We start from the raw sequence: 23,816 nt of genomic DNA, 5'->3' as shown, positions 1-23,816 counted from the left end.
GACCTTGTGGCATCACTACATGTGCATCATGTTGCTCTCTTGATTTCCAAAAGTGTGAAAATTGAAAGTCTATAAGAAGTAAAGTAAAAAGTGAACGTAAATCTTTCTGCTTTAAGTGTGTTGGGAACTCTGATCCTTGAAGACCTCCCACCTTCTGCTGACCTGACATCCATCTCGCACAGACCCAACATCTGTTCCAGCCCCCCCCCCCCCCCCCCCCCAGTTCTACACCTGTAGGCCTTCTGATGATAATTATGTTACATTAGTGTATCGAATGCTTAATGGCTGCTGATCCAGCCTCTCTTTGAAGTGGAAGGCCTGATCGAAAGAGGCGGTGATGTTATGGCGCTAGGGATAAATATTCTTCATGCACCCACTCGGCATCGAGGAGGATTTTGATCTCAAAAAGAAAGTCACACGTACACATTCTGTGTTCAATAGATTATTTACATAAAAATACAAATGCGATAAAAACCTGGTATATTCCAGAACTGTCTTTAGAAAGCACGTCCAGCGGCATCTCCCAGGCGCCTCGCTGGTCGCTGCAGGAGACCTCGGAGAGATAAAGCACTTGTAGCTTGTGAGAGAGATGATGGAGGATCTTGCCTGGCTGCACTGTCAACACCCACACGTGAGAAGGAAATGTTTCCTTCGCTGCCAAGAGACGGTGTTGGAGGAATTATCGAATCAAGCTCAGATGGTTTGAGTACACGTGTAGGTGAGTGTGATGTCAGTGTTTTGTGTGGAGCAGCTTTCAAATGTCAGGTACAGTTCAGTTCACCACGCAGGCTGGTACAGTGCATTCACGCTGTACACGCTGCACGCAGAAATTACTCTGAGTAGAGAGGTCCTGTTTAAAGTGCACTCATTGTGTTGAAGAAATCCATTAGGAGACGACGCCACCTGAGACATAAAACACACCCGGAAAAAGGCAAGAAAATGAGTAAGAAATAGAAATCGAATCATGTCTCGCACATTTATTCATTCACTCTGGTTTGAACACGTTGATGAGTCCAGCAGCTTGTTTTCATGCTGACAAGTGGCTCTACATATGTCACTACATACATTGGGAGGTTGAGGAAATGCACCCACAAGCTACTGTAGTTTGCCAACGGTAAAAAAAACTCCAAATAAGAATGAAAGAATATGATGGAGCAAGAGAGTGAGTACAGGAAGGTGTTTCTGTGTTTGGCATATTTCCACAGCTTTTTTTCTCTATGCAAACTTGCAGACTGGCGTGGACTCTGCTGGTAGGGTTGGACCGACGTCTGATGGCTCTCACTACAAACGCACTGCTTCAATGTGTGCCTAAGTACAGTTCCCAACCAACCACTCCGACCTGTTTGCCCCAAAAACTTAAAACTCAAAGACTTAAAAACAAGGACACTTTTAACAAGAGTTAAATCATGTTTATTGAATCATGTAATGTCATGAAAAATAAATAGGTTTGAAAAAAAAATCCAAGTCCATCATATGTCATCCGCAACAAATTAAAATTATGATGAGCTGATGGCCTTGGTTGTGTTTGGACCATTTCGTTTTCACCTGCATGAAAAAAAACAAGACGGTTAATGAATTAAAAAAAAAAGAAGTCATCATGCTTGAATATACAGACAGTGACAAATAAGAGGAGAGACAGAAAGGTGCAGGAAAAACTACTTTGTTTTTTTAGCCTAAAACGCAAAACTTATTCCTTCTTTTCCTCGTCACTTCTTTCCTCCTTTGTTCTTTGTTATCTTCTTCAATAAATTTGATTAAAAGTGAACTAATACTAGATGAATTACAAGTGTCGCCGACTCCTTCACAAGTTAAAAAAAGTTCAGAATTGAAAATTGTACTCCTCAAATTCTGTCAGCGGTGAAATATTATCTTGCATCACGAGCAGATAAACGTAACAGTTCGGGAGACCTTGATGTTTTTCTGCTCAGTTAAAGCGGCATAAAAGGCTGTAAATGATGATATACTATCACCTTATAACGCAGATGTGGCTGAGGCGTTAGGAAGCCAGGGCGTTTGAGCCAAATAATCTCTGTTGATTATTGTTGATTAACTTTGATTTATGTTTTACATTGTGGTACATTCTGATACGCATTTCTTTGTTTATACTGAACGCGTCACCAGAGAACGAGTGGCCGTGAACATTCTTCTCTCAGGCATGTAAAATTCATGGAAATGTGTTACTCCTCTCAAACACTCGATACGGTCCAGGTAGAAACAAGTTTATAGGAGGGGTTTTAGCACTTGTTACCGGTTAGTTACATTATTTATGGTTGGGATATTTATGATAGAAACAACCCCAGCTGGTTTGCAGGGTCAGAATCATAAAAGTGTCCAGCTGTAGTTTGTGTTCCAGTCTGTGTTTCTCCTCATAGCAGATTAATAAAACAGAATCCTTATCTGATTACAGATGATGAAAACTCGGAGTAATATACTTTCCTTATCTTTACGTCTATCCTCCTCTGCTTTCCTCTGGCAACATAACTCCCAAATATTGCTATGATATGAATATTGATGAATAAGAAGGAAGTGCAACAAAATGTGCAATCAGAAGTCGTACCGTGAGAAATATTAGCTTTGCATTATTCAGCAGAGTTATCGGCAGGTGAGTGAGTTATGTGAAATTAAATTCTTTCTGTTTTAATCTCAGGCCCACTTAGTTATCTTCCTGCTTGACAAATTTGTCGAGCACGCCTCAGTGACTAATGGCCGGGTCAGATAAACGGACACTGATGAAGTGATGCGAGTTTGCTTTAGTCTGCTCCTCACATTTCTGTCTCTTACATTTACACTCAAGCCACTCAAAGAAAATAGTGAGGGAAAGCTGCCCGATGCTTCAAAGAGCAGGTTCACAAGTCTCCAAGTCAGGTGCTGGAATGAGCAGTGACACATTTTTTGATTTGAGAACTCGTTTGTCCATTGCAAAACTCCTCCCAAGACTTCATGAAAACTACAGCTCCTGGGCTTTGCAAGAAAACTCAGCTAAAAAATAAAGGAAATCAAAAAGAATTAATAATTATACCTTCATAGACTATTTAAACTGATCTGTATTTTTCCTTAACACACCAAGTGCTTATTTACATAATTTCCAAAACAGAAGGCAATGGTGTATTTCCATTTGTACCTGGCTATTGCTGCGATTTGGTGCCAACTATGATAAATGCTATAACTGTATTTATTTTGCTTTCTATTTATACATCTGACATACATGCTCTTTTGCTAAGTTAAATGTACATATACTGTATGTATACACACACACACACACACGTGCGCACAATACACACTCACTTTCTGTCTTTCCCTGCCAGTGTCGACCTCTACCATAGAGCTGTGAGAGAGGATAACTAGAGATTTACCTAATTTGCAAGGATGCATTTAGACCCATAAATATACTAATGAGAGGAACCCTGTCCACTTTATCTTCCTCTGCACAAATTGATGAATTGTAAAAAAAACCCATTATGCTCATCAGTAACCCCCCCATCTCTCCCCACCACCGCTGACGTCCAGGCTGAAATTCTGCCTTAGGAGTCTAGATGAGCGTTTCTCTCAGATGTAGCCAGCTTTTACAGCTAAATTGTTCATATTTATTTGTTTTATGTAGCTCATTGGCATGTTTATGTTGACTCTCTCCATGTCAGCGTGAAGAGTTCAGGTTGAACGTGTAGGAATTTCAAACAAATCATTAAAAGCGATCATTTAAAAAAAGTCTCAATTTGGTTGGATAAACCAATTAGTGATACTGACATGGATTACAGAACACATTTGTGCTGTGTCTGACACTGACACTGACCTGAAAAGGTCTTGATCATGCGGACATTAATGAGTTCGTATGAAGGTCTGATGCAGGGGTTATTTACTAGAGATTTGCAAAGTATCGTCATGAAACGTCAGTGTGACAGAACGTTGGTAATTAAAGAATTTAGATATTAAGCAAATGCATCTTGTGGTGCCCTGTGATACACAGTTTGTAGTACTCGACGTCTATACTGAAAAATAAGGTGCTGTATTGCCTGAAAACCGTAGAATACTAATTTTGTGTAAAATAACACACACATAAAAACTTTGATGGTTTGTCTCTTTTACCTGTACATCTCTCCTGCTACATGGCTCTAATTCAAGGAGTCTGGCTGCTGCGTGGAAGAAGCCTCGGAAATGTTACATGAAAGAAGTAGAGTTAGCTATCAATATACTCTCTTCAATACTGAAGAAAGAATGCAGGTATACTGTGACTTTATTTCAGTTTAGAGTATTTCAGGGCTCAGAAAACACTCCACCAAACCAGGCGAGAGCGTAACTGCTCCTTTTGTTTTTTATTTACTGACAGAACTTGTAATTCTGTAAGAAATGTCGTCATACAGGACGTCTCTGTGAAAGCCTCGAGTGGGGTCAGTCTCACACTGGACCTGAAATGTATGGACAGAGATTATGAGTATGCAGCACTTTTGATACAATGTACTGTATTTGGTGTGTGTGTGTGTGTGTGTGTGTGTGTGTGTGTGTGTGTGTATTGATCAAACAACAGACGTGATATGTAGCACAAGATAAAGAGTAATAACTTCGCTTACTGGATAATGGAGCTCCTCATCTGGCGGTACTGGCTGGACCTGGGAGTAAATCAGAACAATGATAGGATTTGTCTTTTAATTTCTAAATTTCTACAAGGCAGGCATTTCATCCTATAATTTTTTTTTTAAATCGACACGTAATACTGCATTACACATGCACCTATGCTCTAAACTTTGGCTTTTTGGAGATGTGATTACGGGTTCATTTTGTTCCTCATTATTCGCGTAAAGGGTGGAGAAGTCAGTGAGTGTGATGGGAGAAGGAGTGGATATCAAACTGTGACACTTAAATGACACCAACCAAAGAGCTACAAAAATACTGAGAATCAAAGACTGTTACTCACTATCAAATATTAATGATTGAGTTGTAAGTCTCCACTTTGTGATTTATTTCTGATGTTTGTAGAACTCATGGTAAAATGAGTGGTACTAACTAAAAGTGTACTAACACATCAAAGACGAGAGTTGAAACAACCTAAAGAAGTTTAATCACATTTACTAAACTGATTTATGAGGCTCAGGAAGTGACCTCACACTGCATTATGGGGCATATACAACACTGTATTGTTGTATATGAAATGATTATGTACAACTTCACTTTCCTTTTATTTAAATACATTTGTTTTGGTTTTGGGGTGGCACGGTGGTGCAGTGGTTCGCACTGATGCCTCACAGCAAGAAGGTTCTGTGTTCAAGTCCCGGCTCCATCACAGGATCTTTCTGTGTGAGTCTCCATGTTCTCCCTGTACCTGTGTGGGTTCTCTCTGGTACTCCAGCTTCCTCCCACAGTCCAAAGACATCAAGAGGGGACGAGGCTGATCGATACTCTAAATTGACTGTAGGTGTGACTGTGAGTGTGAATGGTTGTCTGTCTGTGTGTGTTGGCTCTGTGATGGACTGGTATGTCGCTGGGATAGGCTCCAACCCCCCGAGACCCTTAACAGGATGAACGGAAGAAAATGGATGGATGGACATTGGTTTTGAAAAAAGTTGTTTATTGTTTTGTTTCTTTACTTACAGAACTTGTATTTCTGTCAGTGCACTGCACCTGAGGAGTAAATGAGAATGGACAGAGAATATGATGATGCATTACTTTCTACTTAATTTTAGTGTGCAGTATGTTGTGTGTGTGTGTGTGTGTGTGTGTGAGAGAGAGAGAGAGAGAGAGAGAGAGAGAGAGAGAGAGAGCGAGCGAGAGAGAGAGAGGTGGACAGACAGAGTGACAGACAGAGACTTTTCTTATGGGGGCGAGATGGGGCTCCTGAAAATCTTGAGGTGACCCCCAGATAAAGACTAATTTCTTACAAGGGACTTGAATTCTCAAAGCCTAAAGATTTGCATTTTTTTCAGTCAAGGCTCCTATTTGATATGAATAGATTTAGAAAAGTTAACATTTCTACATTAAGTCAAAGTGGTGGCGAACCGTTGCTCCTGAGCTTGGAGTGAACTACAAACACATTTGTCCCCCCTACTTTATTAAAAAGGAATAGAAAAATGTGAGTGAAATGTCTCAGTTTGATTCACTTCACTTAAACAGAAAAATAAAAAGTCTATTTCAAATAAATCTGCACACCTCAAACTAGCCAATAAGATTCCAGAACCCCACCACACCACACCAGCACCGGTACAAGTCTCACTTACTGGGTAAGGCAGGTCCTCATCTGGTGATGATGGTTGAGCCTGAGTGTTTGAAATATGTGAAAAATCAAAATCAAAATTTGTTGTTCTTGTAGTAATCGGTTGTTGCTTTTCTAAACTCTACCAATTTAAAACCCTCCCAGTGGCACTTCCCGCTAGATTCCACAAAATGGCGGTGTGGATCATGAATTTAATCTAATCTACTTTCTAAAATAAACATGACAAGAACGATCAGATCCTTTACTCAGCCATCATAAAATAAACGGACACATACATTTGGCCAGCAATAATCGTCGCGCATACGCATGATTGGCTAGGTTGAGCTGGTCGGCCGGCTAGCAAGATGCTAACAGGCTGACCAAGTCATCTAAAAGATAATTACAGTAACTCACAAACTGCTCTTGGCTCAGCAATTAGTCATAATACAAACATCCTCACTCTACACAAGGTAATAACACTCCCAACCTCACAACCTTACCATCTTTGTCAGCATGAACAATACGACGGAACGACTACCCACGCGGTCCCTTGAGAGAATGAAAGCAAAATAGTGACGATCTCGCGAGGCTAGAGAGTGGGTGACACTGACACCTAGAGCTTCTTAAAAATTTTCAAAAACATTCCAAACTATAATCTCTAATTAGAATATACAGGTATAGGTACTCACACGTGTCCCCAAACTGAAAAACTGGGCTGGGTCGTAAAACTTTGAAACCAGTGTCATGAATATTTCAAACCTCTCCTTGATTAATTGTTAATGAACGAGTTAGATACAGTAGAAAGATACCAACAAACGACAAAATGGAAACTGTCAAATCCGCTGCTCATCATCAAGACACTCATCCTACCTCAGATCTTGTGGTTTTTGTATATTCTTCCGGCTTCACATCCAAGTTTTAAATGCGAACAATCCTGTGAAGTTAAGTCTTCAATATGATGGATTGTCTTCATGGATGAACTGCAGTTTCCAGATTTCCTCCCGTCACACGTTATTCAGAAAAGAAAAAAAAAAGAAATCACTGGACATGAGAGAGCAGCTGATCCCATTGCTTTCTTTCAACTTTGAAGAAACTTGGGTTAGGCAGAGAATGTTATGGACAGTACACACCTTTAATCTCATGCTTTCAGTTCCTCATACCTCCGAAATGATGCCAACAGATAACTGCATAGAGAGCTTTTTTTTTCTCTCTCTCACAGTCACATTCAGACAACACCAAAGACATGAGAGCCAAAATAAAACTCATCTGCAACATCAAGTAGATCTGTTTGAGAAATATTGAAGCCCACCTCTAATTCTATCCATTTGATAACAAATACACAGACTAAAACATAAGAAGTTACCATTTCTGTTGAATTTCAATTAGAGAAGTGATGTCCATAAAGTGACACGGTCAGTACAAGTCTGAAACTGTTGCAGTATATTGCCATGTGGGTTGGACTCATCTAATTTATATGACATCAGACCATGGTGCTGCTACTCATCACGTGCTAACTGCAAAAACGCTGCAGAGTCATGATCTCATATTCTTGTCCTGGCAAACGCTGGACCACCTGCGGTACACAATCCAAGATGGGTTCAAGTGGTTCATGTGATCTGTCACTTGGTCAGAGCAGTGCTGCTATGTGGGTCATTTCACACATCTTTTAAGACAGTTAAGAAGTCTGTCTTATCATATCAAATGAACTCCAGTGAAACAGGTGCAGGATTGTTTTGGTCCTTTGAAATGTGGTTAAAAATTATGTATAATTGTATATTGTCTTGGAGAGTGATGCAGTTGGATGCAACATTAGTTTCACACAGTATAGGTAGAAAATGTACTGTACTGTACTTTGAAACACAGTGTATTTTTAGCTTGTTGTGTTTTCTGCCTTCAGTGTCTTCAACAGTTTTCCACAGCTTTACACCATTTGACAGCAAAAGCCTGACCTCATTAATTCTCACTGCAGTGGTAACTTAGACTAAACAGCTCAAGGTCACAATTTAAGCTAGACCTTCACAGCTCTTTATATTTTGTAGCATCCGCTGTGAGCTTCAAATGGAAAGAAAAGCCCTGAAGGACGTTTTATCCCATCCTGGGCGTTTTTTTCTTTTTTTTTTTTAAAACATCCTTACATTATTTAGTAACAGTTGAATTTATCTTTAAAGGTAAGAAAGATCAAGCTACACAACATTACAGGGGGAGGTGGGGAATGAAACGCCCGCTGTGCTCCTCACAACTCTCATCGCGTTTTGTAATCATCTGAAAATTACAGGATCTGGTGAGTGATGGAAGTGGACAGCCAGCGGAATGCAGCCAAAAAGACAGAAGTAGAAGCATGAAAGACATGTTGGTATAACTGACTTAGTCCCGATCTCCAGAAATCTGCTGAGAAAACATTAAAAAAAACAAAAAAAACATTGAGTATCATCCAGTCAAAAATAGTCACTATGAAAATAATCCAGTGAAATTTTTCTGGACATCCACGGCACAGAGGAACTGGTAGTTGCTAATATTTGAGCTATTTTTGGGATAAAAATAAGGGTACTGAGTTGTTGCAACCAGCCAGTCGCTGTGTGGCTGCCTGGAGGTGTAAAAGGGGTTAAGCTGGAAGTCTACAAGGCCCAGATGACCCTTTTCAGAAAAATCTTGACGTGTTTTAATGCCATTATGGTGAGAACACGCCTTGTCAGTATTTGCTAGTCCAACCCGTTGTGCAGGAGGCCAAACGACAAACAAAAGTGTTGACTATGCAAAACAAGTCACAAGCAGGCACAGCTCATCTGCTTACTACCTGGACAGCTGGATGCTTCTGTGAAAGACGGCTCCAAGCTGCACACGGCAACAGCTGGTGGAATTGATAATGGACATGATTTACAAGTCCAATGGTGCATTGTCATTAGTTGGTACTTTAGAATTTGCCGATCTTAAAATACCTCTGGTTTCAGATTTTTTTTCGCTATGAAGGCTTCACGTCAACTTTAAACATTTTCTGCCTGGGGAGGACGTTTAATGAAATAGTTCAGCTAATCATTTTATTACCGGGTGAAGTTTTTGCTAACCTGACTCGTTTTGAGGTTTTTAATTGTTTTAGTGTTACTCAGTTGATCCCCTCAGCAGAGTTAAAGCTTATTGAATAATGAGAATACGGGCGCCAGTGTAAATTTCAGCGTAGTCCTCCCCTCTGCTTCCCTTGAGCCACGCATTGCACCTCGAGGACTGAAATGAAAGGAGGAAGGAAGATGCACTTCAGAGACCTCTTTAAGAGCACGTCCTGGCAGGACAGTGTGTGTGACTCATAACCTAAATAATGGTAACGTGCCAATGTGCTACAGTTCAGAAATAAACAGGCCTTGAGAGATTAAGATTTCAAATATTAAAAAAAACAAAAAAAAAACAAAACAGTTGTTTACTTGTAATCAAAACCAGGCAGACACAAAAACTACTCAGGCTGTGAAGGGAGGTGACCGGAAAAACTGGATGCTGGAGCACTTCGACTCATGCAGCAGTGATTCCGGAGAGCGAGATAAAGAAGATAAAAATGACAGCCAAAGATTGTACTGTTTACATGTTTTCTAAGGTTAAAAGAACAGTACATATAAATAAAGTTAAGTACAAAGTTGTTTTCTGATAGTTACTTAAAACAGTATCAATGTAGCTAATATACAAACTATTTTCAGTTTAAGCACTGCCCATTTCTAAATATGGATACAGATACAGATCATTTTGGTTGGTTGAACAAATAATGGTGTTCTTGCTCAGCTGGATGGATAAATAGAGGAAATAGACCAAAAAAAAAAGAAAAAGAATACGAGTCCCTCGATGAACCTGTAAAAGTTTATTGCTCCAGGCTTCAGGTCTGGAAAGGCTCTCATTCAGAGAACTTCCCTGGTTAGAATTCCCACAAAGCTAACCAGCATCCTTTGAATTCTCTCGACAAAATTTGGGGAAAGTTTCTAAGTTTAAAGTTTATACCAGCTGGCGTAACAATGCTGCAACTTGAGGACCCTTTAGACGCTCGGTGCTCGCTAGTCTGAACCAACCACTGAGGATTCCCTCTTTGGAATTCTCATTTCGGAAAATGGCTGCAATGGGAGCCTGTTGGAATTGAATTATGAAGTGAAATCAAATGCAATTCAGTCTGATTCTCAGGTTTGTGGGTTTGCGTAACCACTTATAAATGTTAAATCACCGTGTGTATGCGTGTGTGTGTGTGTGTGTGTGTGTGTGTGTGTGTGTGTGTGTGTGTGTGTGCGTGTCTATTGTCTCAGGGCTTTGTGTATGTGAGAAACTTACCGCTAAATAATACACAGACAGAACACCAACTATTTTCTCTGGAAGTGGTCAAATTAGATTCAAGGCACCTCTTTACTATTTTACAACCCCCTTACAGTGCCTCACCTCAGAGGGGGTTATTGTTGGCGTTGTAGGTTCATAAAAGTTGCACTACGCGGTGGAAGGAGGAAAGTGTGTGTGTGTGTGGGGGGGGGCTTCTCAATTATTCCAATTTACAATGGCACTGCTGAACATTGCTGAATTAAACATGAGCTTTGATTTGGCTTTTGGTAGTGAAGGTATGCATCATGCTGCATTATGCCAGGACGAACCACATGGAGTAAATCTAGTGGGTCTTATGGAAAACAAAGCTGGTTTATGGTGGCGTTAATCAGGCCGCGGTGCCGTACCCAAGAGCCAGTGTGACATGGAACATATGGGAAATGTGTATAAAATATTGTGTCTTCTCACTCTATACGCCAAATGTGTAAATACTGTAATCATTGACATGTTAAAGTCGATTGGTAGCGACACTATGGGAAAAACTTTGCATTCAGTAACAGAACGTGATGGAGAATCTCTTTGATAAAGTTCACTGGGATGTAAAATCTTTATCAGACAGTCAAAGTTGAGCAAGATGAACACACAAAAAAGAAACTTCCCAATGATTTTCTCTCACTTAACCAGGAGATATTTACACTCATCTGTTATTCATATCACCATAACAAACACGCATCCTGTGCATTTACAAAGACGCTATTAATGAAATACTAATGATGTCGAGAAAATGATTTTTAACAAAGGAATCTACACAACAAAGACAAAGCTCGCTGGGGCTTAAATCATGTTTCTGCATTAACAGTCGTCCTGTTTGTTTATATTCCCCACCTTTTTGTAGGGAAAATGCATCTTATGTCATATATTAGCACTTTCCTCGTGGGAGGCAATCAATTTCATACATTTTCATAAGGATAAAAGCATAATGACAGAAGCTTGCATTGTTTAAATGTTTTCTTGGTGAATAATTTACTTCTCCTGGGAGCTGAGGCCACCTACTGGATACACTCTAATGTGATTTAGTAAACTGAGATTTGTGTGTTGTTCTATGCATATGAATGATGAATGAATACATCAATGATTCTTATCGGCTTGACATCAAATGAGTTTTTTTTATAACAGTACCCAGCCCAACGCTTTCTTTGCAGTTATATATAAAAAAATAAATTATAAGAAAAATTCAGTTTCACTGGGGTTATCTGTATCTGTAGTTTTAAACCTGCAGAGATTTGTGTCAAGAAGAACAACACTATTTCATGATTGTAAAGACAAAAACAAAAGTGAAGAGATATGAATGGAAAGAGAGAGAAATAAATAAGAAAAACATAAAAATAAGGACTACAACAACTGACAGAAGCCTTGAAGAAAAAATGGATTTGGCATGTGCTTGGTTTATTTAGTTTGGCTTAGGTCCTGCCCATGGAGAAGGGATTTATGACCTATACCGCAACCGGCCACCAGGAGGTAATCAAGAGAGTTTTATGTTACCCAAAACGAGTCAGGTGTTTTCACCCCCCCCCACCCCATGACTTCTTAATGTCACTCCAGAAGTCACCACCCACATGTTTTAGCTTCAAACTAATGGAGAACAACTACTATCAGCCAAACTACCCAACTGTGCTGAACAGCAAGTGCTCTATTTTGTTCTTTTTTTGGTTTTGTTTTTATTTTTTAAACGCAAATTGCAGTGATTTATGACATTGAGCACACGACTGTAAGGAGATGTGAGCGGTTTTGTAAAAGCTTGTTTCGGACAGTTTTGATGTCGTTACTGACACTTCACAACGGTGAAGTACTACTTTAACTTAGATGATTTTAACAGGGGAGGTCATTCACGCGTACTTGAATTTCTTTGCTTTGAAGGCTTTTCCCCACACACAACTCACTAGATCAAGGCCATCGCAACTACTGGAGTCCCTAACCCTGAAACCGAAGGGCATTATGGGAATACTTTCTTAACCACGAATCGGAGAGCTGCTGAGCTTAAGTGGTCCAACAACAGATGTGTTATAGTTGGATACAGCACTAAAAATGTTATTTTGTTGACAGAATAACTCCTATGATTGAACACCCTCACTAAATATTCCAGAGAGCAGAAAATAAGAACATCATTTAATATTATGAAGCAACATAAAACTGTCAACAAAATGAGAATGCTAGAGAAACATCTGTGCAGAATTAAATCCCCCAAAAGTTTAACTATCTAACACATAAAGTTATCTTGTATTTCAGATTTTTTTTTGATTGAATACAGGATTTTATGGAGATATGAATAAGTTTACAGGGCAAATCAGAATCAGATTGCCAGTCATCATCATGAATGGGGTCCACTGGTACAGCTAGTGAATTTATGTGTTAGAATATAAAGATCCTCTACACAAATGTATCAAGAAATCAGAAATACAATTCAATACTATCAACAACATTCCATATAAAAGTCACTAAAGCGTCACCCTCATTAGAAATCAACAGCATGTTGATGTGGTCTCATCATTAAAGTTGTGTCCTGCCCCTGAAAATTACAAAAATGCATCCTGCACTGCTTTTTTAAAAATTCTGCTGTGTTCTTTTTGTGTCGATGATTGAAATCTGTAAATCTTTAAGCTGATTTTTGTCGTAGAATTGAAACGGAATACTGGGATTTTTACTTTGGTAACTCCAGATACCATAATTCTATATCAAGTGTTTACTAACTCAACTTATGAGCCTTATTTTCTAACGCTGCCTCTGTCCTACCCTCAGTCAGTGATTGACAGTAATATGGAGAGCAGAAGAGGAACCCGTTGAATTACTGGATCAGAAGGGCCAGATGGAGAATAGAGGGCATTGAAAGCTATTTGAGTGGCAGTGATTTGCTCCTTTGCAAAAAAAAGAAATATTTTCCTGTTAGCTAAACGTCAGTGCAGACACTTACACAGATGGACAAGGTTCTGAGAATGCACATTTAATCTGGGAAACACACGCACACACACTCTCCCAGGCTTTTGTCATTGTTGTTTGTGTACCAACATGAGAGGCAGCTTTCTGTCAAGCTGTTAACTTCCCCTGTGGTGCTTTCAAATGTGTTTGATGGTGCAAGCAGGGAGACGTGGCTGAAATAAAAAGGTCATGCTGGACTGAGGAAAGGAGCTTTGGGTAATTGAGTCACAATGTTTTAATCAGAGATTAAAGGGATAACTTGTCGCTGGCTCCCTCTCATAGTTGTCTCTGCAGTACACTGTGCTGCACTGTATGTCCAAAGTCCTTCACCTGACGGTCGTCACATAACTAGTGGTTAGAATGTGGATGATGGAGCCCTGCACAGGCCTGTTTTCTTAATCCCACTCACACTAAATTTCTGGCCACACCACCCACTGCCACTGCATTATACTGAAGTCAAGTCAAGTTAATTTTATTTGGATGGCGCCAAATCACTACAAAAGTTATCTCATGACACTTTACAAGTAGAGCAGGTCCAGTACCACACTCCTTCAATGAATTCTCACCCAACAAATTTCCATGAGCAAGCACATCCTGCAACAGCAGCGACCAAACCCTTCCTTTTAACAGGCAGGAACGTCAAGCAGACCCAGGCTCAATGGGGACGGCCTTCTGCTTTGACCAATTGGGGGGGAAAGAGAGCAGAAGAGCGGGGCAGAGACAAAGACAGATAATGGAGGAAGACAAATGCAGAAGGAAAGAGAGGGGCAGAGATAAAGAGGGAGAGAAAGGGAAGGAGAATGATGGACAGACGGGGACGTGAGCTAAGGGTGGCAGCCTGAGCCTCTTCAGCTCTGTAGCCTCCTCCAGCAGCAGCATCAGTCAGGGAAGTGAGGGGGCACAAAGGCTCTGGAGAAGAAGGCGAGTTAGTAACACGTATGAGCACAGGAGGAGAGAGGAGGAGAGAGAAGCCCAGTGCACCACCGCCTACTCCAGCCATGCGTGTCTGCCCTTACGCTGCTGTGTCCTGCTTTAACTTTATTTTCAACTTTATTTGCTGACTCCGTCTGGTAAGATAACCACAGGACCTGAGACCTGCAGTTTGTTTTGTTTTAATCTCAAACCTCGATGAGGTCCTCTTACCTCACATATCTGTGGTTAAATGTCAAATGGGATGAACGATAATAACAGGTATGCACGGAACCTTGGGTTTGGATGGTGACATCACTGGGCCTCATTCACGAAATGTTCTTATGAGATGAATTCAAAGAACGCCAGTCAAACCTCAAACAGAACACAGTCCTGACCATCACATGGTTGAAGTTCATCTAAATCTGTTTCAATGGCATGCATTGTATATCGATATACCAACTTCTCTACCTTGTAAATTGTTTTTATGTTAGTTAGAGATCTATTTGAAAATATAATTATGGAAAAATTGAATATGTGCATAAAAAGAACTGGATGTTTAGGTGAATTTGATGCTAAACCAATCTCTCAAGATGAGCCCAGGACTATTCCTGCCTGCAAAGGCATATCTGGCCTCAGATCCTCTGAGTTGTAGTTTGATTCCAGATCCAGTTCCCACAATCTAACTGCTCCAGAATGAATTTGGAACCGAACAGAGACCACCTGCCCTAAAGCTCCTTGGATTCTCTGCACATTGAACCAGAGCTTAATTTAAGCAGACAATGCAAGCAGACTCTCAGTTGGCCTCGGTCTCATCTTCAGTCAAGATCTCTAGGGTTCAACTCTCCAGGATGTGTGTGTGTATGTGTGTGTGTCATGTATGCACAAATATGCACACCTGAGTGCCAAAGACACTTGATCTATTCTGCTGAGTCAAAAATAAAGTAGAAAGTGGGGTCTCAGATTGAAAACAACAACAAAACAAGAACAGCACCTTGTATCTCATTTCTGAGAGTTCAAACAGTGCCCCCCGAATGATTTCACCAGACCACACACACCTCAATCGTTCCAATACGTTTGAGACTTCTGCGGTTTCTGTCTTTTAAAGTCTGACACAGGACACTTTTGATGTTGGTATGAGGTCGACCACGTACAATGTGATGCTCTGCCGTGTTTCAGCACTGGGAGATGGAAGAGAAAAAGAGAGATTTCAAAGAACGGAGAGTTGATATGCTGGTAGCTGCTGCAGCACCAGGAGTGTTTTACTTTCAGTGCTGTTCGTATATATTTACTTCTCTCTTCATGTTCACATGCTGATGCTGCATCAAATTCCTTTTTCTTCCAAAAATGGAAGGAGGAGTGGGATCATCAGCAGCATGTCCTGACATAGTAGTATACTGTAGATAAACAGCCATACGTACACAGGGATGCTGCACTGGCCCTCATACGGAGATGTGCAGAGGGCCCAGTGCCATGTCTGAACCAGTACACTGATGAAACTGTCTCTTACTCACAGATATCATATGACTCTCATGATACCATCTTTCTCCACATCAGATTGTTATTAATCCCACTCCTGATACACAACAATCCTCCTCTCTTTGCACCAGTCAGTACAGAAAAAATCATCGTGAATTAACATTTTCAATAACCATGCCAGCGTTTGTCAGAAGAGCACAGAAGGAAAGTGTGTTTAGTAGAAAGCAAAGAAATATAAAAGAAGGAGAAAAATCCTCTCCCCTTGTATGATGGGAACTGTCAGTAAAGGGGTTTAGCATTGAGGAGGATAAAGGCAAGTCTAAGCTTATTAAAACATGAAGGTGTTGAATAGCCAGATTATAAGAACTCCTCCCTAATTTCACAAGCAAAGCAGAAACAGACTCGTCAGTGAAGACCAGATACGCAGCAAACCGGTTTTTAAGCTTCTATCATCATTCAGCAGGCCACTCTTTTATTTGAATTATCTTTTTCACACCATGTGAGAGGAAAACTCTCAAAAGGCATCTTTCTCCCAGTCTTTGACTTTTTTTTAATTATCACTCAGCCTCTCTGTCTCCCATCCCTATCCCATGTCTCTGTGTAAATCAGACATCTCAGCAGCAGTCGGTGCTGTTAGCGCTGTCTCTAACTGCAGGCAGAGATGAGTAGCCATGACAGAAGCAACTAATTGAAGAAAACTTTTCTCTCAACTTCTTTGGTAAAGTTTGCAGTGAGGGCTTCAGCTGCAGGGCTCACAAGTTCTATATTTATCTGTGTTTCCATTTAATAAAACCTTTTAGGCAAGTGAATCTTTGATTATATGCACTTTAGTTTCACCCTAGTTGACGACGCTACAGTATTTAGTTGATCATACTGTATTTTTGAGATATTGTTGAACCACACTTTCAATTGAAATGCATGAGAAAATCATGCTGAGTGTCACAAAAAAGGCATATTCCTGTGTATGAACACGAATGAGCACAAAATTTGGTGGGTAATACATGAAGTGCAGTAAGACTGTGCCTTTGTAATCATGCTACTTAATGCCTTTGTTGTTGTTTTTATCCCAGCTGGTCTTTTTTATTTTCTATAAATGCACAGAAATGAAAGCAGAATTAATTTAATTCAACCATCCACAAGAGAGCAGGTAGATTTATTGTAGCTCCTCATAATTTTCGCATGCATGTTGGTAAGAAAATCGTTTAGTGAAATGTCGCAGGACAAGAAGCGTGATAACCTTCTATTCTGTCTGTCTGACAGCACTGTGAGCTTTTTGTTTTTCTAAGAAATTAATACTCACTTGCAAGAGGTTGAAAACTTTTTAAAAGGGCACCAGAAAATCCTGACTTTCGCTGTTCTTGCACAGTTTCTGAACATTTTAGACTTCAAGTAGATTTCATTTCTATCTCATATGAAAACAGGCTCTACTGGGATCTACAATATCTAGGAACTGACCAACTGTTAGCTTGAACAGGTCTTGACTGTCTCCTCATGGTCCTCAACTTATCAACATTGCATTTTTTGCCCTCAGGATTTTAGTGGAGTTGGTGCCATAAGTTCATGATACAGAGTAAACTCTGAAAACTGTACCATAAAAATCCTTTGAAGGTCTCTATTTTTTATTGAGGAGTTAACTTGGTGTTTACAGGACATGTGAAAGTAGCCTTATAATACTGTCTACCACTGCTACTGTATTTAATTTAACCTTTATGCCTCAGCTCAAGGCTTTTACACTGCACTTTTAACACAGTGTCAAGGTCTGTTTATTGCAGGTTGTCTCTCAAGCTAACAAATCTATGGACCATTGATTTTTATGCTTGAGGCAGATGGCCGCCCACCCAGAGCCCAGCTCTAGGTATTTCTTTGCGACAGTTGCTAAGTTCTTGGTCATGATGGGAATTATTGTTCTCTATTAATAAAATTGTATGATCTAGCCTGTTCTATGTTGAAAGTCCTTTTTTTTTTAGCATTGTAAAAATAACAATGACCCAACTCTCAAGCTGAAGGGCACATCCTAAAAGAAAGTGAAGAAGAAACAGATGTGTGTATGTGTGCACACGTGTGTATTTGTATATTACCACTCTTCCTGCCATTTCGTCTTTCCTCTCCTTCTTTTCGTGGCTGCTCATCCTGATGTTGTGGCAGCACAGCTTGAATCTTCATCTCCTTTCTTCTCTCTTCCTGTAAAGCCTGGGAAAGATCGATAAGCCAGTACACACACACACACACACACACACACACACACACACACACACACACACACACACACACACACACACACACACACGTAAGAAGTCTCTTTCAGGAAACTTTAAGGGCTCGCTGGCTCACTGCAGTGTACCTGCCATCCCATAATTCCTGGAGCGGGCAGTAGGGACTTACGGAGACATGGTGGGGATGAGGCACAACTGTTTCAAACATTTATTCAGCTCAGGAGATTCTTTGACTTTCAAATCTATTTTTAGCCTGATGCGTTAGTCAAACCAGCTAAGAAGTAACTAAAAGCGATAAGTGATTACGAGTAAAAATATACTAACCGAACCCGGGGTTATTACATCGAAAATCCTACAGACGCATCTTCCAGTCAGTATGTTCTGCTGTTGTTTTAGGTTTCTCCAATTTCTCAACCATTAAATATATTTCATCCTGAATATCAGTAAGTGTATAACTCATATCTAATCTTTGAAACGATTTAGCAATAAATGCGGACTCATATGATGCCAAAGAAAACTCGCCAGAACTGCTTTATCTAGCGTAAATACCATCTCTAAAACTCAACCATCCCTCAAGTAAAAACAAACAGGGACAAAAATATATTGTTGGTCCAGGATGAGTGCAGTATGAATGATGGCTTTGCTGTGATTTGATCAATTGGAGTATTTGCCAGTAAAACATAAATCCAGTGCATGCTGAAAAACTAACAGAAAATGTAGATTTTGGATCTGCACAGCACACTATGAATAGATAAGTTAGCTGTGGAATAATCAGATGGTAGTAACACAGAGAGATGCTGCTGTTTTTTCTATTTTTTAAACTTTGCTTTGTCCTTACAGGCAGTGTACCTTCGTTCCTCTTGCTGTAGTAAAGCATAATTCTTCCTCTCTATTTAAGATGATACTTTTTTCTCAGTTTTTGCACACATGAAAAACCAGATGGGATTCAAGCATCATGAGCATTATTGATTACACTTGTATATTTCCTGCTTTGGCATGTTAGGGTGTCTGTGGTGTCTGCTGTGAAAGATGTCGATTACATCAAGTCAAGCTTGAATTCACCCCAAAACTCCAGATATGCATTGATGTTGAATTAAAAGTTCTGTGAGCACGAGCTTTGGTCTGTATAACAACCGTAAAGGTCTCAGCAGGGAGTTATTGTCCATCAGTCCCGGTTTCGCACATCTTTTCAAGAGGATTAATTCCTAAAACTATCTGACTGTTCACAGGAAAGCCACTGTGACACCTCTCAGTTACCGCATCACAACGGAGAAGTGCATTCGTAGGCTATTTGCTGACATGAGGGCGTTGAGATGAGATGAATGGTAGAAAGACAAGGGCAATCATATATGAATAATTCTAAACTGATGTATGAAAAATAAACCTTAATTCATCAGTCATTCCCTTAATAGTTTTCATTCATTTGCTGCAACATATTTTGGATTGGGAGCTCCAGGATCCTGAGTGTGGAAGTGAATTTTTTTTTTGGTTTTGTTTTATTTTATTTGTGGTGAGCAAATTGAGAATATCCGTGGGAGCTGACCCAAGCTTCAGGCTCCTGTATGTGCAGCAAAGCACTGACACTTGTTGGTGTGACTACACCGCTTACTGAAACAATATCTGCCTGCAAAGAAACCATAGAATTTTAATAACCCGGGCTGCTTACTTTGTAAAATCATTTTATAATTTCACATGGCTGTGTGGATGTTCCTTTCTATTACAGCATATTTCAGGAATCCGAATCCAATAATTCTATTTTTGAAGTTGACCTTCATTCATCATACAGTTAATTTTACAGGAGGATATTTACCCTGGACGACATGAGGAAAAGGTCATGTACTATATAAGACTTCTCAGGGAAGCTGTATAGCAGAGAAAGTTTCTACAGTGTTTTCTCGGGGGGATAAGTTGCCAGGAGTTACGAGAGAAGGGGTCTGTCTTCTCCGCTTTGACTCTTCATCTCAAACCACTCAAAGGGATTTACACCTGCAGGCGCCAACATTCAGGGGAGATTCTGAAAGTCTACAAAAGCTGAGATTCCTTGTGATCGTTTATTCACAATTGTACGAAATGGCAGAAGTTTCCTTTTAAAATAGTTTGTAACTCTTAGTAATGGCTGATGAGGTCCATTTGTCTTACCCCCCTAATTGCCTAATCGTATACAGACTTCATTTATTTGAGTAAAGCAAAGATCCCTAGAGATACATGGAGTCATGTTACGTTTGTTATATAATATATATGGAAATTGATAATGTGGAATGTGGTTTATGGACTGTTTGGAAGCCTCAGTTTTAATGGTTTGGCTGTTGTCATTTTGTAACTCGTCTCGATGAGACACGCATGACATTAATCTGAATGAAGCTGTTCTGAACACACTCCTGTTGCGTAAAAACAGCACCAGGGCATCAAAAGTTTGCTCCAACTTACTGTTTAAAAAAACCTCCTCTTATCTTACTCACAAAGAAGCCTTTGGGAAATCAAGCAACAATATATAAATTGCGTCAATGTCCACTGACTGAACTGTGCTCAGGGCCTTAGGTTCAAATTCACATTCAAAACTTGACTCGTTGCCCAAACCCCTGATATTTATTTTTCTCTACAGTTTTCAGTTGCTGTTTGGTTTAGTTATCAAAACTTATTGGTTCGATATAGGACAACATCGTGGGTTAGATTCAAATGGTACATTTCACAAGTTATCAATGGATAACTAAGGCTTTCTGGCTGTTTTTCTATTAGAAAGAGAAGCTTATGAGGCTAAATTCTCCCTTTTGCATAAAATATAGTAACTTCAACACTGAGAAAAACTGAACAGAGCCAAATTCTTAACAAAATAGTACTTGCATAGCATTATCAAATCATTAGCATAGTATTAGCAAATCAGGGATGATAAAGTCAGAGTGATGATTGAACAGTGGACAGCAGGAGAGACATTCATTCAACACTGTAATCCAAGTCCTGTTTCTCATTACTGGACCAACAATGAATCCGCATTTGCAAATCATCCTCCCAGATGACCTTGAGCCGCCCATCGCTTCCTCTTCCATTTGTATTCATCTACAACTGCGTCCAAGCTCAACCAGCCAGTATTTCATACTACATCGAAATGGCACGTAGGGGCACAACACCTCATCCTACCACTGCGTTAGTACGGAGGGGAGGAGGTGAAATGGGAATGAGGTGAAATGATGAAAGAACTTGGAAAAGACAGAGGTGGAAGGTGAACAGGGGAAATGTGAAAATTGAATGCTTAATGTAATTTTCTTCATCTGCGCATGCTGTCAGAGGGGCATCAGTGTCAGGGAAGGTTCAGAAGCTGCAAGAATTACTACTCCTGCATGGCCTCTGTACACAAACCTGCCCACCTCATAAAATGAACTCATTCTGTACAGTGTTACAGAGAATAATCACTTCTGATTCTACTTTACACCCTTAACCTCTCTGTTCAATTGGAGCTTTAATTCATGCACTTTCTTGAGTGTAGATTTCCAAATGGAATTCTTGTCAGGCTTCCTTTACAAGAGTGTATAGAATGAATTATCCATTAAAGGTTCAGGTCTAGGTAATACGCCGTGATTGTAAACCTTTAACAGTCCCTCCAGGATTCTGCTGAGTTTTGGTTTTTCCTTTTTTTTTTGTGTGTGATTGTTGAGTTTAAAATCGTCTGATTTTGCAACAGCTTTTCCTGAAAACTTATGACGAAATCTGTCAAAAATTGCAGGAACTGACAAAATTTCTGATTTTATGTGAAAATTTGAAGTGGGTTGTCTGGATATGTAACATAGAGACTAATCATACAAAGTACAAAGTACATTTAAAGTAACAAAATAAGCTAACCCTTCAGCCTGTGACGTATGGCTTCAGAAAAAGAAAGAAAAATAAACACTCAAAAAAGGAAATAAACCCAAATCTTTTATTTTCTTGTTGAAAAACAAGCAATTAACTAACAGCTATAATTTATTTCTACCCGGCTTCTGTTTGATTAATATTAGATCACGGGTTTGGCAATTCTTTCCAGCTGTTTTTTTGGGGGGGGGGGGGGGGGATTATTTGGACATTGTTACGGCCACAGTCAGTAATTTCAATAGAGTCTTGTTTGGATCGCCTGCCTGACTGTTTTCCTGTGCCAAGCTGCCTGCACTGCTGCTGGGACTGGAAGCTCCGCCCCCCCCCCATCCGGATTGGTGTGACCTCCTCTGCTCCAGCCACTCCAGCCCTCACCTCCTTCCAGCTCCTGATTGGGTGCTGCAGGCTTGCCACCAATCACAGCCAGGCAATCAGGAGCAGAAGGCTACAAAAGGCCCGTGTTCCTTCAGTCAGCGTGGCTGACTGTTGGTGGCAGCTCGCCCTTTTTGTAGTCTGGTGGTGGCTGCTTAAAGTTGTCGTCCGGTTTTGGAGAGTGAAGAGTGGCCAGGGTTCAGTTTGTTTTAGGCTGATAATTTTGGTTTGCACACACTTAGACTAATTCGTTGTATTAGTTACACGAGGTGCAGTGGTGCTGTTCTGTATTGTTTTCTAGTTTTTAGACATCCTCCATTACTGTAAGTAGACAGTGTTTTGTTTCCTTTTCTTTTCATGAAGACTGCTTAGGGTCGTAGTCATCTTTTGGTTATATTCTGTTTTTGATTTGAACAGCATCCACGGCCCTCTTCCTTTGTTTGGCAGTTTTTGGTTTACAATTATCCATTATTTTTCCACAATAAAATACTATTACCTTTTTATACCTGGTTTTGTGTTGCGTCCCTATTCCCCCTTGCAAGCCAGGGTTGTAACAGACATCAAGATACTGCAGTGGAGTAGTAACTTCCTGCTCAGGTCAGACCAAGATTTGTAGTAAAGATAAAACAAAGTTGCATGTCTCATGTCGCATTGCTTTCTGCATTATGTAAAATTGCGCCCCTTCCAAAAAAAATGGGGGGGGGGGGGGGGCCCATCGTGTGACTTGTACACAAAATCACTCTTCAATGTATTTTTGAATGTTTTAGCGAGATCTCTCCTGGTTGTTCCAACACACTTGAGACCTCTGCAGCCTCTGGGTTTGTGAGGGTATTTCTGGACTGCGAGGTGATAATTCCAATTTACACTCTGCAGGATGCGGCAAAGATGCAAAGACCTGTAGGAGGCGTGATAGAAAAACAAGAATACAAGCGAGGGTAACTGTAGGGCCAGTATGGAGGCCTGCTGGAGACAAGTAAGAGGTACAAAAAAATGTCTCATCACAAGTTAGGGTCGATGTGTTGATGAATAATGTACACAGCTATCTGTGTACCCTCGGTGTAACGCAGCAGTACTGTTTGTATGCGCTTTGAGCTGACGCCATCGATCACTTGGAGCATGCCAGTAACTAGGAAGGAAAACTGCAGGGTCATGGTTTGGATTCAGGTTTGCTGTTGTCTGAGTTTTGTTCTCATTCACAGTGCCCTCTTGACAACGGCTGAGCCAGCCCATCGAACACTCACGCCTCAATCAGTCAATTAACACCTGACATGTTTCTAAGGCCCTTCCATTACTTTGGTCATTATGTGAATTAAGTGCTTTGAATAGGGGAACTTGGCATCTCCTTGTTTCTAAAAATGCTGGGCACCTTAGCTTTCAGTAAAGTAACGATTCACTGGTTGGCAGGTTTACACACGGCACCTTTAAAGCCCTTTAAATACAATATGATACATGCAGAAGAGGAGGATATTTTATATTGAATATCAGCAATCTAATTTGCTGTGTCACATCATTAAATACAAAGCAAACAATTGGGGTCTTTCGGGCCCCGGAGCAGCCTTCGTCTCGCT

General features: G+C 40.3%; 1 long non-coding RNA gene across 2 annotated transcripts; it reads right to left on the bottom strand.

Annotated features, from left to right (window-relative positions):
* Positions 1–1,354: 1,354 nt before the first annotated feature.
* On the bottom strand, positions 1,355–8,615 carry LOC147261726 (uncharacterized). Of its 2 annotated transcripts, XR_015115841.1 has the most exons (7): positions 7,052–8,615; positions 6,207–6,245; positions 5,584–5,613; positions 4,566–4,604; positions 4,323–4,403; positions 4,084–4,145; positions 1,355–1,545 (listed from the first exon to the last, which is right to left on the bottom strand). It is a non-coding gene; the product is annotated as an uncharacterized LOC147261726 (long non-coding RNA). The 2 variants fall into 2 exon arrangements; XR_015115840.1 differs by having other exon boundaries at positions 4,084–4,403.
* Between the last annotated feature and the right edge of the window lie 15,201 nt (positions 8,616–23,816).

This window comes from Aulostomus chinensis, chromosome 5, assembly GCF_037954235.1.
Source record: "Aulostomus chinensis isolate RoL2024-O1b breed Wild chromosome 5, RoL_Achi_v1.0, whole genome shotgun sequence".
NCBI classification, from domain to species: domain Eukaryota; kingdom Metazoa; phylum Chordata; class Actinopteri; order Syngnathiformes; family Aulostomidae; genus Aulostomus; species Aulostomus chinensis.
This window is presented reverse-complemented; position numbering and strand designations above follow the sequence as displayed.